We start from the raw sequence: 16,344 nt of genomic DNA, 5'->3' as shown, positions 1-16,344 counted from the left end.
ACATTCCTTTGAATTTTCGCAAGAGATTAGAGAAATTTTCTGATTTTGTTCTGCATTACCTTTTGTATACTCTTCTGTCTACTGGTATTTATCCTTAAAAATTAGCCCATAACTAATGGTCTTTTAGCATCAAATTACCTCTGATTCCTCCTATGTTGCATCTTGCAGCAATATCATGGAATGAAGAATTGGATGGGAAGGAAATCATTGCTGCTTCGCCTCCACTCAGGAAGTATCTGGCAGAGACGATGACTGAGTGTATTCCAAAGGTCAGGAAATTAAATAAATTAGATGTAAAATGGATGACTGGAGAGGTGAAGCATGCAATCTGGAAGAAAAAGACATTGTGGAGGTGGTTTACTAAATGAGGGTTTTGCTACCTTCATTTAGTAAGGGTAGCAAAAGTGTGGTTTGAGCATTATCAAATGATGCTAAAAGAAATCATAGGGAGTATTTTTGAGCCATTAGAAGGAAGAATAATTATGGAAGGATGATGTTGGTCATTGATAATGGGAGAATGATAAACACTGAGGAGGATATAATGGAGGTGTTTAATGAGAAATTCATTAAAGTATTCCATCCTTGTGATTGTAACATAATGCAGAACTCGAAAGCAGTGGGAATTGGGGAGGAACCAATGATGGATAGTGAGCAGGAAGCATATGAGCAATTGAGTAAACTTGATGGTATATCACCACGCCTTGAGGGTATATTCCAGGGAATTAACAACAGCTTTAATTAAAATTTTTAACATGAGTTCTTAGATTAACCCTTTGGGCTACTTTTTATGTTGAGTCACATATGTACATACATAAGAGATTGGTTGATCAATCTCTTATGTATGTACCATATATGGATAGCGAGTTGAGAAAGGAGAAACTTGTTTACATTTGATTTAAAAGCTAAGTGGAAAGATGGAAAAATTGTTCCACTTCATAAAGAGGGTGATAACACTAAGGTCTTCGAGTAATTTGCTTGTCTGGAGTTTGTGCATATGAATGTGGGACCTCCCAAGATCAGTCACTTGACTCCATGGAGGACTGTTGATAATAATAATAATAATGTGATACACCTTTTTAAAACTTGTATATGTGAAATATGTATGACTTCTGAATTAATTCCACCTTTGTATCTTCCTGGGTCTGGTTCCCACTGATGACATTTTAATAATGTTCATTCTTAGTCTTACTTCCTGGGGAGTAGAGCAGATCTGTTCAGTGGTAAGTTTTTACCTGTCAGTGAGTGGAGCTGCTGCTGAGTGTTCTGTCCAGGTGGCTTCAGGTTAGGAGCCCTTTGGGCTACTTTTTATGTTGAGTCCCATACGTACATGAGAGATTGGTTGATCAACCTATAGTACAATATATGGGTAGTGAGTTGAGAAAGGAGAAACTTGTTTACATTTGATATAAAAGCCTGTATATTGTATTCCTTGGGAAACACATTAGGGGGAAAACTGTTCCACAATACAGCAGTAGCAGGGATGAAGAAAAAGAAAAAGAATTACTTAGTGAGATTTAATGATTGTAGATCAATCAAAGTTTCTGGAGATGCTTTATGCAGGGCCACCACCCACACTGATGGGTGGTGGCCCTGCATAGTTATACACTTCCAAATTAAAGTGTGCTTTGCATTATGATAGCCAATTGTATATAGGAACTGTTGTAGTTGGTATATACAAGTAGTGTCTAGTCAGAGTTTGCATATGAGGTAATTTCTTGTTAAGTTTGAAATACAAACTCGCCTTTAGATTGATACCTTCATCTTACTACCACTCTTACGCAATGGCACAATATTAATCCCTCCACTCTCTAGGAACTTGTCCTGTTGCAAGACTTTCATTAAACAGCCAAGTTGATGGCACTCATTTCTGCATTGCATTCCTGTAAAACACATAGTGAAATTCCATCTAGTCCTCCTGCCTTACTAACATCTACCCTACCCAATATTCAGAACACATCCTCTTTATTCACTTCTAACTTCACCACTCCTTATACCTCCACAAATATATCTGCTTTACTTTACCAAGATGGAATACTTTAATAAATAAAAATCATTAAATAATTCAACTGTGTCATACACATCGTCACCGGAGTGCTGTTTCCATCCAGCAAGGTTCTGTTCATAGTCATTTTTCCTCCGACTGGCCACATAGCAAAAAATCTCTCTCAAGCTCTCCAAGGATTGCATCACTAGTTTCTCCTTGTATTTTAATTTTTCTCTCCTTACTATACCATTGTAGTCGCCTTCCTATCTTGAGCCTTATATTCCTTAATCCAACTGTTTGTCTTACTCTCTCATTCTCTCTTTATATGCCTTCCAGTTCCTTTTTCATCTGCAATTCTTGTTTAATTTCTCTAGTCATTCATTTGACTCCAAATTACTTTATCTTCTTCACACAAAGTATAAAATCTGCCATTGCTGTCAAAAGTTTTTTCTTAAGTATCTCTGATGCATCACTGACCTCTTCCTTCAAATTCTTTTATCCAGTGTACTGCTGTGAGCTGATTACTAAGTCTGTGATAGTTGCTTACCTGCCTTATAATTTCACAAGAATTCCTTCTGCCTACATGTATATTCATCATCTGAGTCAGGATTACATGGTCACTCTCCAGCTGAGTTCAAGTATGACATCTCTGTCACAATCCGATCCACGGATGCTATGACCAAATTCAAGTCGTTGTCATCAAATTTCTGACATGTACAGAATATGATAGTACTACATGAAAAACTTAACATCATTACTAATTTCCTATCTACAATTTTCCTCCAAATTAATATGTCATCTGTCAATACTCCAACATCTTGGTCTTCCACTGGGTCCTTTTCCTGCCAACTTGTCAGAGCAGACTTGTTTTGCTAATCTTTCCTTTCCCATTCCGTTCAAGTGACCATACCACCTCAGATTAGCTCTGCTAACAATGTCAAGTTCTTTCCTAATATCTTCATCTTTAATTTAATATTGTCATTGATGCCATCTGTTCAAGCTTCTAATCTTTCTTAGGACTGTCATATCTATGGTCATATGTTTTATTTCTAACCCAGCTCTGAGATCCATAAGTTAAAATTGGACACTGTCTTGTATACAGCTAATTTAATGTTTTGACTAATTTCTCTCTTATTCCATATGAATTTATTCAGTTGACTTCCTACCATACTAGCTTTGTTGATTCTGTTGTCTATTTCCATATTTAATTTGCCATCTTCACTAAAAAATGATGCCTAAGTAGCTGAAATGTTTTACTTGTTTTATAGATTCGCCATTCCCAAAGCAGTTGATCTTTTCAGTGCTTCTGCCTATTTTCATTATCTTTGTCTTGTTATTGCTGACCTTCATACTATATCTATTACAACAGTTATTCAATTTAGTCAGGGAATCTTGCTAACTTGTACTGAATTTATTTAGAAGTATAACGTCATCTGCATAAAGTAAAGAGCTGAGATTAACATCTCCAATTTTGATATCAGGTTTAATACCACTGTCCTTCATAATGTGATTCATATAGATAATGAATAACAGAGGGGATAATGTACATCCTTGTCTGACACCAGATGTAACATTAAACCATCTTCCTGTACTTCCTTCAATTCTAACTGCTGATTTACAACTCAAATAAAGACTAAGTATTGGTTGATATAATGTCCCATTGACACCATACAACTGTAGTGTTTTGAATGGCTTTTCTCTTGGCACCTTGTCATATGCCTTTTTCCATGATTTCTCAACTATTTGTCATAAAGTGAAAATCTGATCCTGACAGCCTCTATTTGGCCTGAATCCAGCTTGTTCTTCACCAAGCTTCCCTTCCACAATCCTTCTGAACTGTTTCTCAAGTATACTTGCATAAATCTTACTAGGAATATTCTGTAGGGAAATACTGTAATTCTCACATTCAGTTTTATTTCCCTTTTTTATATATGGGTACTATGAGAGCTCTACTCCAATCATCTGGAATTCATCCCTCTGTCCAAGATTTCTGAATTATGCAAAGCAGCCATTGTAAAGCTTTTATACCTCCATACTTGAGTATTTCTGGTCGAATATCATTACTCCTGCTTTTTTCACATTTTACGCTTTTGATAGCTTTTTCTACTTCAAGTATGGATACTTATTCCTGATTGGATGCCTGTTGAGTGTTTTTTACCACTGATTGTTTCATTTAGCAATTTTTTGGAGTAATTACTCCATACATCAAGGATATCTTTTTCTTCAAATTTAAAGAAAACCAAATTCAAATCTTTCACCACATGCTATCTAAGATAGTTGTGATTATCATCAATTTCTTGATATATACCCTCTATAGGTGTACAGGATACTGTTGACAGTAATATATGAATGTTTGCTGCTGCTTTTTTTTTTTTCCCCGTTAATCTATCACTTGTCAGCTTTCCAGTATTATCAGGTCTTATATTTCTCTCTTCTGGAGAACTGATTGCATCAATCCACCATGGTCTTGTTCTTCCTTTCAGTTTTTTCCTGCCCTCTTGGCATCAAAATATGTTTTGCTAGCATTTCTTTTCTCATTCTGTTTAAGTGACCATCTCATCCTTACATTATCTCTGCTCATGCATTCTTAAATATTTAATCTTCCAACCTCACTAAAAATTGTGCATAAATAGCTGAGATATTTTACTTGTTCTAGGTTCTCCATTGAAAATATGGTTCAAATTTTCCATGCTTCTGCCTTTTTTCACAGTTTTGGTTTTTTAGATGCTAATTTTCATGCTAAATTTGTTACAGTTTTTATTTAGTTTGGTTATGCAATCCAGAAGGTGGTTGTACTTGATTTATTTAGGAATATACATCATCTGCATAATGCAGTGTGCTATGTTTGATATCTTCAATACTGATATGAGTTTACTGTCCTTCTCTTTCATAAAGTAATCCACATAGATGATGAATGAGTGGAGATAGTGCATCCTTATCACACTCTTGATTTTACCTTAAATCATCTACCTGTACTTCCTTCATTTCTAACCACTGAGTTATAGCTTAAATATAGACTGCGAATTCCTGTGTGTAATGTTACATTTTACCCCATATAATTGTAGCTTCCTGAGCAGCTTTTCTCCTGGTGTCTCGTTAGACTTTCTCCAGATCTACAAAACTTAAGTGCAGATCCTTGTTATATTTTCTTGATTTTTCAACTATTTGTGGTAAAGTGAAAATCTGATCATGACAACTATTTATCCATAATACAGCTTGTTCTTCTCAGCATTTAGATATGTATTCTTAATTCCATTCCTCTTGAATATTTTGTTCCACTGTTTTGTCGCAGCTTATTTCATTTAACAGTCATTTAAAATAATTACTCCAAATTTCCAGTATATCTTCAATTTTAATTTTTATTTTACCTTTATCATGCCTGATTATTTTTATTGTACTCTTCTCTCCATTTCTAAGCTTTTTTTCAATAGCTTCCAAAAAATGTTGTCATCTTCTTGATATTATCTTCTATATGCTTGCCAAAGAATTCCCATTACTTCTGTTGAATTTGTAGCTTATCTCTCTTACATGTTTCTTTTTATTCTCTTGGGCATCTGCTAGCTAACCCACTTGCTAAGAACTTTCAATATGTTTTCCATATTGTCTGTTTTCATATTTAATCTGCCAACCTCACTGTTACAGTTGTGTCGAAATAACTGAGATATTTTAGTTGTTCTATAGGTTCTCCATTCAAAATGTTTAAATTTTCCATGTTGCTGCCTGTTTTCACAGTTTTGGTTTTTAGATGCTAATTGTTGTGCCGAATTTGTTACAGTTTTTTTTAAATTAAGCAGTTTTGAAGGTGGTTGCACTTGATTTATTTAGGAGTATACAACATCATCTGCATACTAAGTTTCATCATCATCAAATTCCTGATATATACCCTCAAAGGGTGTACAGGATATGATAGTACTACATGAAAAATTTCATCATTACTGACTTCCTATCTACAATTTTGCTCCAAATTACCTGTCAAGACTCCAACATTATCAGATCTTATATTTCTGTCTTCTAATGCACTTTTTACTGTAATCAATCCACCTATAACTTGGTCTTCCTCTGGGTCTTTTTCTGCCCACCTGGCAGAGAACACTTGTTTTGCTAATCTTTCCTCTCCATTCTGTTTAAATGACCATACCATCTGAGACTAGCTCTGCTAACTCACTCCTGGATGCTGACAATGTCAAGTTCTTTCCTAATATCCTCTTAATATGATATTGCCACTGATGCCATCTGTCACGCCCCTAATCTTTCTCAGGACTCTCATATCTGCGGTCTTTAATCTTTGGTCAAGTGTTTTACTTCTGACCCAGCTCTCAGATCCATATGTTAAAATTGGTTTGAATACTGTCTTGTGTACAGTAATTTAGTGTTTTGGCTAATTTCTCTCTTATTCCATATAAATTTATTCAGTTGATTTTCTACCATACCAGCTTTGTTGATTCTGTTGTCTATTTCCATATTTAATTTACCATCTTCACTAAAAAGTAGCTGAAATGTTTTACTTGTTCTATAGGTTCTCCATTCACAATACAGTTCTGCCTATTTTCATTGTCTTGTTATTGCTGACCTTCATACCATATCTATTACAACAGTTATGCACTTTGGTCAGGGAATCTTGCAGACTTGTAGTGGATTTATTTAGAAGTATATCTGTATAAAGCAAAGAGCTACATCTCCAATTTTGATATCAGGTTTAATACCACTTTCCTTCATAATGTAATCCATATAGATAATGAATAACAGATTTAACATAAACCATCTCCCTGTACTTCCTTCAATTCTAACTGCTGACTTACAACTCAAATAAAGACTAAATATTGCTTGATATAATTCCCCATTGACACCATATAACTGTAGCGTATTGAATAGCTTCTCTCTTGGCACCTTGTCATATGCTTTTTCCAGATCTACAAAACTTAAATACAGATCTTTGTTATATTCCCATGACTTTTCAACTATTTGTCATAAAGTGAATATCCCATCCTGACAGCCTCTGTTTGGCTGTCAGATAGTTCCTCACCAAGCTTCTCTTCCACAATCCTTCTCAACCATTTCTCAAGTATACTGGTATAAATCTTACCAGGAACACTCAGTAGAGAAATACCTCTGTAATTCTCACAATCAGTTTTATTTCCCTTTTTATATATGGGTACTATGAGAGCTCTACTCCAATCATCTGGAATTTGTCCTTCTCTCCAGGCCCTCTGAACTATGCAGTGTAGCCACTGTAAAACTTTTATACCTCCATATTTGAGCATTTCTGGTCTAATATTATCTACTCCTTCTGCCTTTCCACATTTCAGGCTTTTGATGGCTTTTTCTACTTCAGGTATGGATATGTATTCCTGACTGCATGCATGGTCAGTGTTTTTTACCACTGTGCTGTCATCACTGCTAGTTTCAATTAGCAATTTTTCTACTTCAGGTATGGATATGTATTCCTGACTGCATGCATGGTCAGTGTTTTTTATCACTGTGCTGTCATCACTGCTAGTTTCATTTAGCAATAATTTTTCTAAGTAATTACTCCATGCTTCAAGAATATCATTTTTTCTTGTTTTCATGTCACCTTTGTCATCTCTAATTCCTTTTACAGCACTCTTTCTTACATTTCTGAGCTTCTTCAACAACCTCCAGGATATGTTGCCACATTCTTGAAATTTATTTTCTATGTTCTTACCAAAGTTCTCCCATGACTTTTGTTTAGCTAGTTTTACACAGTGTTTAGCTTTCTTACATTTGTCTCTGTATTCTCTAAGAGCACAAGCTGACTTCTTTGCCAGCAACTTTTGATATGCTTTCTTCTTTTCCTTCACTGTCTCTTTAACTTCCTGTGTCTATCCTTGCAGACCACCTCACCACATGCCTCTCTGGCAGAATCAATTAGTGCTTTCTTCAGGACTTGCCACTGAATCTCGAAGGTTTGGTTCCTATTCTCAGACTCTTTCATTTTTTCTTGAATCGTGTTTTTGTATTTTAGTCTACAGTTCACATCTGAAAGCTGCTCAACTTTTATTTGCTTTAAAACTTTCTTACATGTACTTCTTTTCAATATGATATTCAGTTTTATCCTGCTCAAAACTAAATGATGATCACTTCCAATTTCAAATCCTCTGTACACTCTGGTGTTCTGCACCAGAGAGAAAACATCACTATCAACAATAACATAGTCAGTGAGACTTTTTTTTATTCCTTGCCTCTGCATGTGAATTTGTGCACATTTTTGTTGGAACATTGTGTTAGTAATAAGCAGTCCGTGTCCTGAGCAGAAATCTAATAGGTATTTTCCATTATTATTATTAGCTTTGCTGTATTCTCCAAATTTTCCCAATATATTTTTGTATGTTATTTGATGCCGGCCTGGTTGGCTGAGTGGTTTGCGTGTCGGCTCTCACGCTAAAAGGCTGTGGGTTCGAATCCCGCCGTGGACATGGATGTTTGTGATTGTCTGTGAAAATAGTGGTGGTGGTCGGGTAGATGGTGTTGGTGTAGATAATGAAGGTGGTTGTTGTTAGTGGAGTGGTGGAGACAGAGAGTTGTAGAGCAGGTATCCTCCCTCGATGAGTCTTGGGACTCCCTGGAGGGGTTATGTAATAATAATATAATAATAATAATAATAATTTCTTACTCTGCTATTTAGATCCCCAACAAGGACCAACTTATCCTTTTTCATTGTGTCCGTTGATTTCTCTAAAGCCTCAAAAAACTCCTCCATTTCTACCTTTGTAGAACCTTCTGTGGGACCATAGGCACAAATAAGTCTCATTGTCCAGTTTCCCATTCTCATATTTTCCCACATCACTCTACTTGGGATTACCTGCCATTCAAGATTAGCCTCATATTTAATGTTGAATACTATGGCTACTCCTTCTTTTCCTTGATTGCCAGCATACTAAGTTTGATATCTCCAATACTGATATCAAGTTTAATGCCCTTTCTTTCATAATGTGATCCATATTATTATTATTACGTAACACCTCTAGGGAGTCCAAAGACTTATCGTGGGAGAGCACCTACTCTACAGCTCTCTATCTCCACCACTCAAATCCACCAAGCGTGACTACCTTCATCATCTACACCAATTCCATCGATCACCCCCACCACTACTATTTTCACAGGCTATCACAAACATCCATGTCCACTGTGGATTCGTACTCTCAGCCTTTTGACTGGAGAGTGGATACACTTACCACTTGACCAACCAGGCTGACAATTTTTACAGGTGAACAGATGTAGACTCAATTATACAAGTATCATTCAAGAAAAAATGAAAGTTTAAAAAAAAAAATCAAACTCTTTGAGTCAGAGAGGCAAATTCTTAAAAAAACATTGAGTCAACTAGGGAGGCATGTGGTGAAGTTTTCTGAAAGTTTTCTGAAAAGCACTATCTCTACTCATTCATCATATAGATAGTGCATTCTTCTCTCACTCCTGATTTTACATTAAACCACAAACCTTTCTTCTTTTCCAGGAATGAATCTTTAATTCTCACATCCACAACGTAGTTCTGATATTTCTACATAGCTTTTCAGAAAAGTTCACATTCCTCCCTAGTTGACTCAATATTTTTTTAAGAATTTGCCTCTCTGATTCAAATGTTTGATTTTTTTTTTTTTTTATGAACTTTCATTTTTTCCTGAATGATGCTTGTATAATTGAGTCTACACCTGTTCACCTGTAAAAACTGCTTAACTTTAAAACTTTCTTACACATTTTCAGTATGATATTCATTTTCATCCTACTTAAAAACTAAGTGACAAACTCAAATTTCCTAAATACTCTTGTATCTGAATTACTGTGAAGATATCACTATCAATAATATAGTCAATAAGATTTTTCTTGTGTCTTCTCCCCACATGAATTTGTGCATATCTTTATGTTAGAAAGTGGTGTTAATGACAGCTAGTCCATGTCCTAATCAGAAATGCAGCAGGTACATTATTATTATTATTAGCTTTGTCCCAGGCATACAGAAACATTTCTGTATGCCTGGGATTCATTTCATACTCTGCTGTTTTGATCTCAGCTGCCTTCTCCTAATGACTTAAAAAAAATTTCTTCTTCATAAGGAAAACATTTTGTGGAATAATCATCATCAAATTCGTGATATATCCTCAGCGGTGTACAGGATAATTATGATAGTACTACATGAAAAAGTTACACCATTACTAACTTCGAATTATTAATTTTCCTCCAAAGCAATCTGTTATCTGTCAGGATTCCAATATTATCAGATCTTATATTTCTGTCTTTTAAGGGACTTTTGTATCAATCCACCTACAACTTTGTCTTAATGTGAGTCTTTTTCCTGGAAAAGAATTCTAGTTTTGCTAATCTTTCACTTTCCCATTCTGTTTAAGTGACCATACCACTTGAGATTAGCTCTGCTAATACATTCTTGAATGCTACAATGACAAGTTCTTTCCTAATATCCTCATTTTTAATGTGATACTGCCATTGACTATCTATTCACTCCCCTAATCTTTCTCAGAACTCAAATATCAGAGGTCTCCAGTATTTGATCAAGTGTTTTATTTCTAACCCAGCTCTCCAATCCATAAGTTAAAATTGGTTTGAACATTATCTTGTATGCAGCTAATTTAGTGTTTTGACTGATTTCTTTCTTATTCCATATAAAGGGAGTCGACAGACTCATCGAGGGAGACCCTAACATCATGTCAAGAATAACTATTCGACATTCACACAGTATCTATCATATCTTGCCTTGAACTCATTCACAGTCATAGCACCCACAACAGACTTTGGCAGCTTATTCCACTCATTCATCACTCTAAAAGTAAAAAACCCAGCTCTAACACCCCTGCTAACCACACTCTTGCCCAGCTTCCATGTATGGCCCCTAGTCCTCCCACCACCAATCCTATTCTCAAAAATATCTTCTGGGTTAATCCTATAGAAACCCTTCAGTAATTTGAATGTCTCAATCATATCACCCCTTTTCCGCCTATCAACCAATTTTTGCAACCTACAAATCTTCAACCTGTTCTCATAAGGTTCATTCCACAGACCTGCTATCATCTTGGTCACTCGTCTCTGGATCCTCTCCCCATCAAGAAGAAACCCTGGTGCCCATATCTGGGCACAGTAGTCTAGATGGGGTCTTATCAAGGTTTGATACAGAGGAAAAATAACTTGTTTGTCTCTGCTTGTTAAAGTATTTTTCAGCAACCAAGTGATTTGATGAGTTGATTTAGCCACTTTTGCAATGTGTCCCCTAAACTTCAACTCCCTATCCACCAACACTCCCAAATCCCTGGCCTCATCAATCTCCTGGAGTACGGTTCCACCAATGTGATATACTGCAGCTAATCTTTTCACCCCAAAAATATGATTGTACTACATGAAATGAACCTGAAATGTTAATTATTAGAAGCTGTCACTTCTAGTCAAAGTTAGTTACCTGATCTTGTTGTTTAACACCCAAACCGGCCATGATGTCTATAGATGTCGAGTAAATCTGGATACGATTCTGGTAACACTCGTTGAATAACATGGATAAGAAGTGCAATTTGGTCTCACTGTTTCATCCACTCGGCTGGTAGGTTAATGCTAGTAAATCTATTTATTGTTTCAAGGATACTTGCGACATAAGACTGAATGATATAATCACATAATCACAAGAAAGATATTTATTTAACCAAATATTTCAGTCTGGAAATAGCAGACCATCGTCAGTGGTATTACAAGAACAGTTTAAAAAATACAAGCTAGAATACTAACAATAGATCGTTAAAATTAGTAAGCGCCGCGTGATGTTATATCACTAAGTATGAAACGGAATATTTTGAAGTAGAAACGTGATTGAATTTGCTATTTAAAAAAAAAAAAAAAAAAATCTGGGAAAGTCTAATCAAGATTACTCATTAATTAATTTTTTTTTTTAATAGCAAATTCAATCACGTTTCTACTTCAAAATATTCCGTTTCATACTTAGTGATATAACATCACGCGGCGCTTACTAATTTTAACGATCTATTGTTAGTATTCTAGCTTGTATTTTTTAAACTGTTCTTGTAATACCACTGACAATGGTCTGCTATTTCCAGACTGAAATATTTGGTTAAATAAATATCTTTCTTGTGATTACGTGATTATATCATTCTGTAAATCTATGTTTAAAATGAATTTTCACAGGATAGCTGCAACTCATAAATCTTCAGCAGTAGCATATATGCCCTGTTAATTGGATGAACTTAGGCACATAGAACTGTTGATGTAGATACAGTCCAATTGAGCAGCAGAGCATGTTACATGCTCTTCCAATCTATTAGTTTTTATGTTGGGCCCCATACACAAGAGGTTGGTTGATTTACCCCCCAACCAACCATGACGTCTATAGATGTCAAGCTAAATCTGGATACGATTCTGCACCCATTGAATAACATGTATAAGAAGTGCAATTTGGTCTCACTATTTCATCCACCTCGCCAGTAGGGAGGTTAACCTATGGTATGTTAGTACTGTGCATGGAATGTGCTTTTTTACCTGAGTGTGTTATTCTAGTGATGAATTCTGCAAATTGTAATGATGTGGAATTACTTCCAATGGTTAACAATTCCACAACTTGCTTGTTTTGCTAGGTTTTAGACATATAATTATTTGTATCCTGCATATTGACAGTTTTATGTCAGTAGTCTTTACATCATTCAAAATAGTAATGTTACTAAACAGTGATTGTAAACATGTTAGTTTTGAAGAGAAGAGCATTGGAATATTGCAGTGGCTATCATAGTGCCCTGAAGAAAACACCTCTGGGATCAACTGGAACACAGAATTCAGCCACAGCCAAGATCATGCTTTTATTAGTATTACTTATTAATGCTTCAAAGGAGAATGGAACACAATACCACCAGCTTTCTGCCAGAAACCAGTAGGTCTTTCATGGTGCATTATTACAGACAAAGGCAGGACAGGACAACACAATATTAATTTCAGTCAATAAAGACATGTGTCATTTAGTTCTTTGCGTGTCCCATGATTTTTGGTAGAACAGTACATAACATCCTCATTCCAAGTAGACAAATTTTGATGAAATTTGGGATCTACTGAAATTTCTCAGGCCATCTCAGTTTTAATTGAAATCAAAAACTAGTTTAATCCAAAATTAAATACATCTAATTTTGGATTAATTTTATTAAAGTTAATTATGCAATACAAAACAAATATCAAACCTATAATATAGGCCCAAAGTAGCTCTGACCCTGCTGTGAAAATTTCTGTTGCATTATTTGTTGATGCTGATGACCTGATTGATCTTTAATCTGACACCAGTGCAGTAGTATTTTGTAGCAGTTATCATGGGTTTAAAAAGAAGCTAATGGAATTAGCAGGCCATAATGTGCTTGCAACTTGTGTTTCCATTAAAAATTATGGATTTGGTGCTCAAGACAGTGCTGAGGATATATAGCCACATGTGTTAGCATAAAATGAAATATGACTGCAAGTGAAGGAGGATATGGCATATTTATATTTCTAGTAGTAAGACTTATACGTTGGTTAGACATAACTGGTAATTAGTTTACAGAATTAACAACGCATATAAAGTATATTAATTAAAGGTAACTTTATTGAATAACTTCTTAATGAATGTTCCCGAAGATGGCAATGTGACATTGCCGAAATATAGAAGTTATTCATTAAAGTTACCTTTAATTAATATACTTTATATGCGTTGTTAATTCCGTAAACTAATTACCAGGCATATTTATATATAAGAATGCAGATTAAGTTTCAATATATGCACATAAGATTTTCATGTATTTAGGTTAAGGTTTGAAATGCACTTTATATATTTTATTTATATATATATATCGCTCTCAAATTATTTCCATACTTGTTTTACTAATTGTTCACACCAATCCAACTTTAAGGAAAAATAGTAGAATAAATTGTAAATGAATAGATATTTTAGATTATTGGTGTTAGAATTTTTGTAACCTCAACGGCTCACTTTAGTGAGTATGGGCATGGCAAACCCAAGGTACCAGATGCTGGACCATGCCTTACTTCATGTAATATACATCTGTTATATTATTCTTTAGACTGGTCCCTCCTCTTCTTTCTTTTGCTTCTTTCTCCTCTCCTTGCTCCTTCCCCTGATGCTATTAGAGTATTTGAGGGCTAGGGGTGAGTCTTTCCTATCTTGCTAAGTCATTTCGCTTATACAGCCACCGAAGGAGGCAAGCTAGCCTCAATAGGTGCCGGTCCCAAGCCCGGATAAATGGTGAGGGTTGATGTCAGGAAGGGCATCCGGTCGTAAAACTTCACTGCCAGCTCAAACTATGATATGAGTCAAAGAGAAAATGGTATAAGGGCTAGGGCATACCCCTTAAGCGACGCGCAGCCACATCACCCTACAGCTGAGAGAAGTGGACGAGGGCTACCGCATCAAGGGCAGATGCGGTTAAAGAAGCGAGCCCAGCAGGTGGAGAGGATGTTGCGAGTGGGAACACTGAATGTTGGAAGCATGACTGGAAGGGGGGGAAAGGCAAAGGAACTGGGAGATGGATATAAATTGTTCTACTCTGGAGCGAATAACGAGGGAAGAAATGGTGTAGGAATTGTGGTGTGTGGCAGAATGAAGGGCGAAGTACTGGAAGTGGGTAGAAGGAATGACAGGATCATGCGAATGAAATTGGGTCTTGGAGAAGAGCGGGTAGTCGTATTATGTGTATATGCCCTGCAAGTTGGTTGTACAGCAGAGGAGAAAGATGAGTTCTGGGACGTGTTAGATGAAGAAATGAGGGAACTGGAAGAAAAGGAGATGGTGATTGTCAGAGGAGACTTGAACGGATACATAGGGAGACAAAATAGAGACTGTGAAAGGGTGCATGGTGGCTACGGAGTGGGAATGATGAACCAGGAAGGAGAGAGGGTTGTGGACTTTACAGTAGCGTTTGATCTGGCAATTGTGAACTCATTTTTCTACAAGGCGGAAGAACATTTGATAGCATTTAGGAGTGGTAACAACAGTTCACAAATTGACTACATTTTAACTAGAAGAAAACATCTTAAGGTTGTGACAAATTGTAAAGTAATTCCACAGATCAAGTAGCACAGCAACACTGACTGCTGTGCTCAGACTTTAAAATAAGATTGAAGATAAGAACCTCTGGATGCCATGGGATGAAGACAATTAAGTGATTTCTCTTAAAAGAGAAGAGTGTGATGAATCGTTTTAGGGAGAGGGTGTTAGAGAGGATTTCAGATGGACTGGAAAGTGTACAAGATTGGTGGAAACATAATTCAAAAGTAATCGAGCTGTGCAATCGAGGTGCTTGGTGAGACATCTGGAAAGATTAGAGAGCAGAAGGAAGGTTAGTGGTGGAATAATAATGTACAAGTGTCAGTGACAGCTAAGAGGAAGGCAAAGCAGACGTGGGATGAGTCAAGAGTGGAAGAGGACAGAGAGAGAAAGCAAGAAGCCAAGAGAGTTGTGGCACAGGCGAAGGCCATGGCATATCAAGATCTGTATGATTAATTAGAAACAAAGGAAGGACAGAGAAAAATTTACCAACTAGCGAAATGTAGAAATAAAGCAGCAAAGGACATCTTACATGTGAGGCAGATCAAAGACGCTGAAGGAAGAGTATTATGGAGGGATGTGGACATAAGAAATAGATGGAGAATATACTTTGAGGGACTTTTGAATGAGGAAAATGCAATGACTCACAGAGAAGATGGGCAGCCTTCTGAGTGGATGGTGCAGAACATCAGTAGAGTGGAAGTGACGGAGGCCATGAAGAGGATGAGGAATGGGAAATCGGTGGGTCCTGACAGAATTCCAGTGGAGGCATGGAAGGCACTGAGGGAAGAGGGAATTGACCTGCTGTGGGACCTGTTCATGAAAGTTTGCCAACAGGAAAATATACCCGAGGAATGGAGGGAGAGTACTCTTGTCCCCATCTACAAGGGTAAAGGGGATGCACAAGACTGTAAAAATTACAGAGGAATAAAGTTGATGTCCCACACAATGAAAATCCTAGAAAGGGTTCTTGATGGTAGATTGAGGAAGGAGGTGGAGATTGCAAAGGAACAATTTGGCTTCATGCCTGGTAGATCAACAACAGATGCTATCTTTGGGTTATGCAGATGATGGAAAAGTATCGAGAGAAACAGCGGGAGCTACACCTGGCATTTATTGATCTGGAGAAAGCATATGATAGTGTGCCAAGGCAAGAAATCTGGAGGTGTCTGAGGGAGAAGAAGGTTACAGAGAAATATGTCAGGTTGGTGCGGGAAATGTACAGAAATGTGAAGACAAGTGTTCGGACCTGTCTGGGACAGACAGAAAGTTTTCAAGTAACAGTTGGCTTGCATCAAGGGTCAGCATTAAG

At 36.5% G+C, this 16,344-nt stretch overlaps 1 protein-coding gene across 3 annotated transcripts in view; it reads left to right on the top strand.

Moving 5' to 3' along the window:
• Nucleotides 1–16,344, top strand: part of LOC150094266 (WD and tetratricopeptide repeats protein 1-like) — a 447,781-nt gene that overhangs the window by 315,188 nt on the left and 116,249 nt on the right. The gene's annotated exons all lie outside the window — the stretch shown is intronic.

Source organism: Typopeltis vanoorti, chromosome 22 (assembly GCF_054136105.1).
Source record: "Typopeltis vanoorti isolate ZY-2024b chromosome 22, IOZ_Tvanoo_1.0, whole genome shotgun sequence".
In the NCBI taxonomy this organism is placed as follows: domain Eukaryota; kingdom Metazoa; phylum Arthropoda; class Arachnida; order Uropygi; family Thelyphonidae; genus Typopeltis; species Typopeltis vanoorti.
The sequence above is the reverse complement of the archived record's forward strand: the minus strand, read 5'-3'. Positions and strand labels throughout refer to the sequence as shown.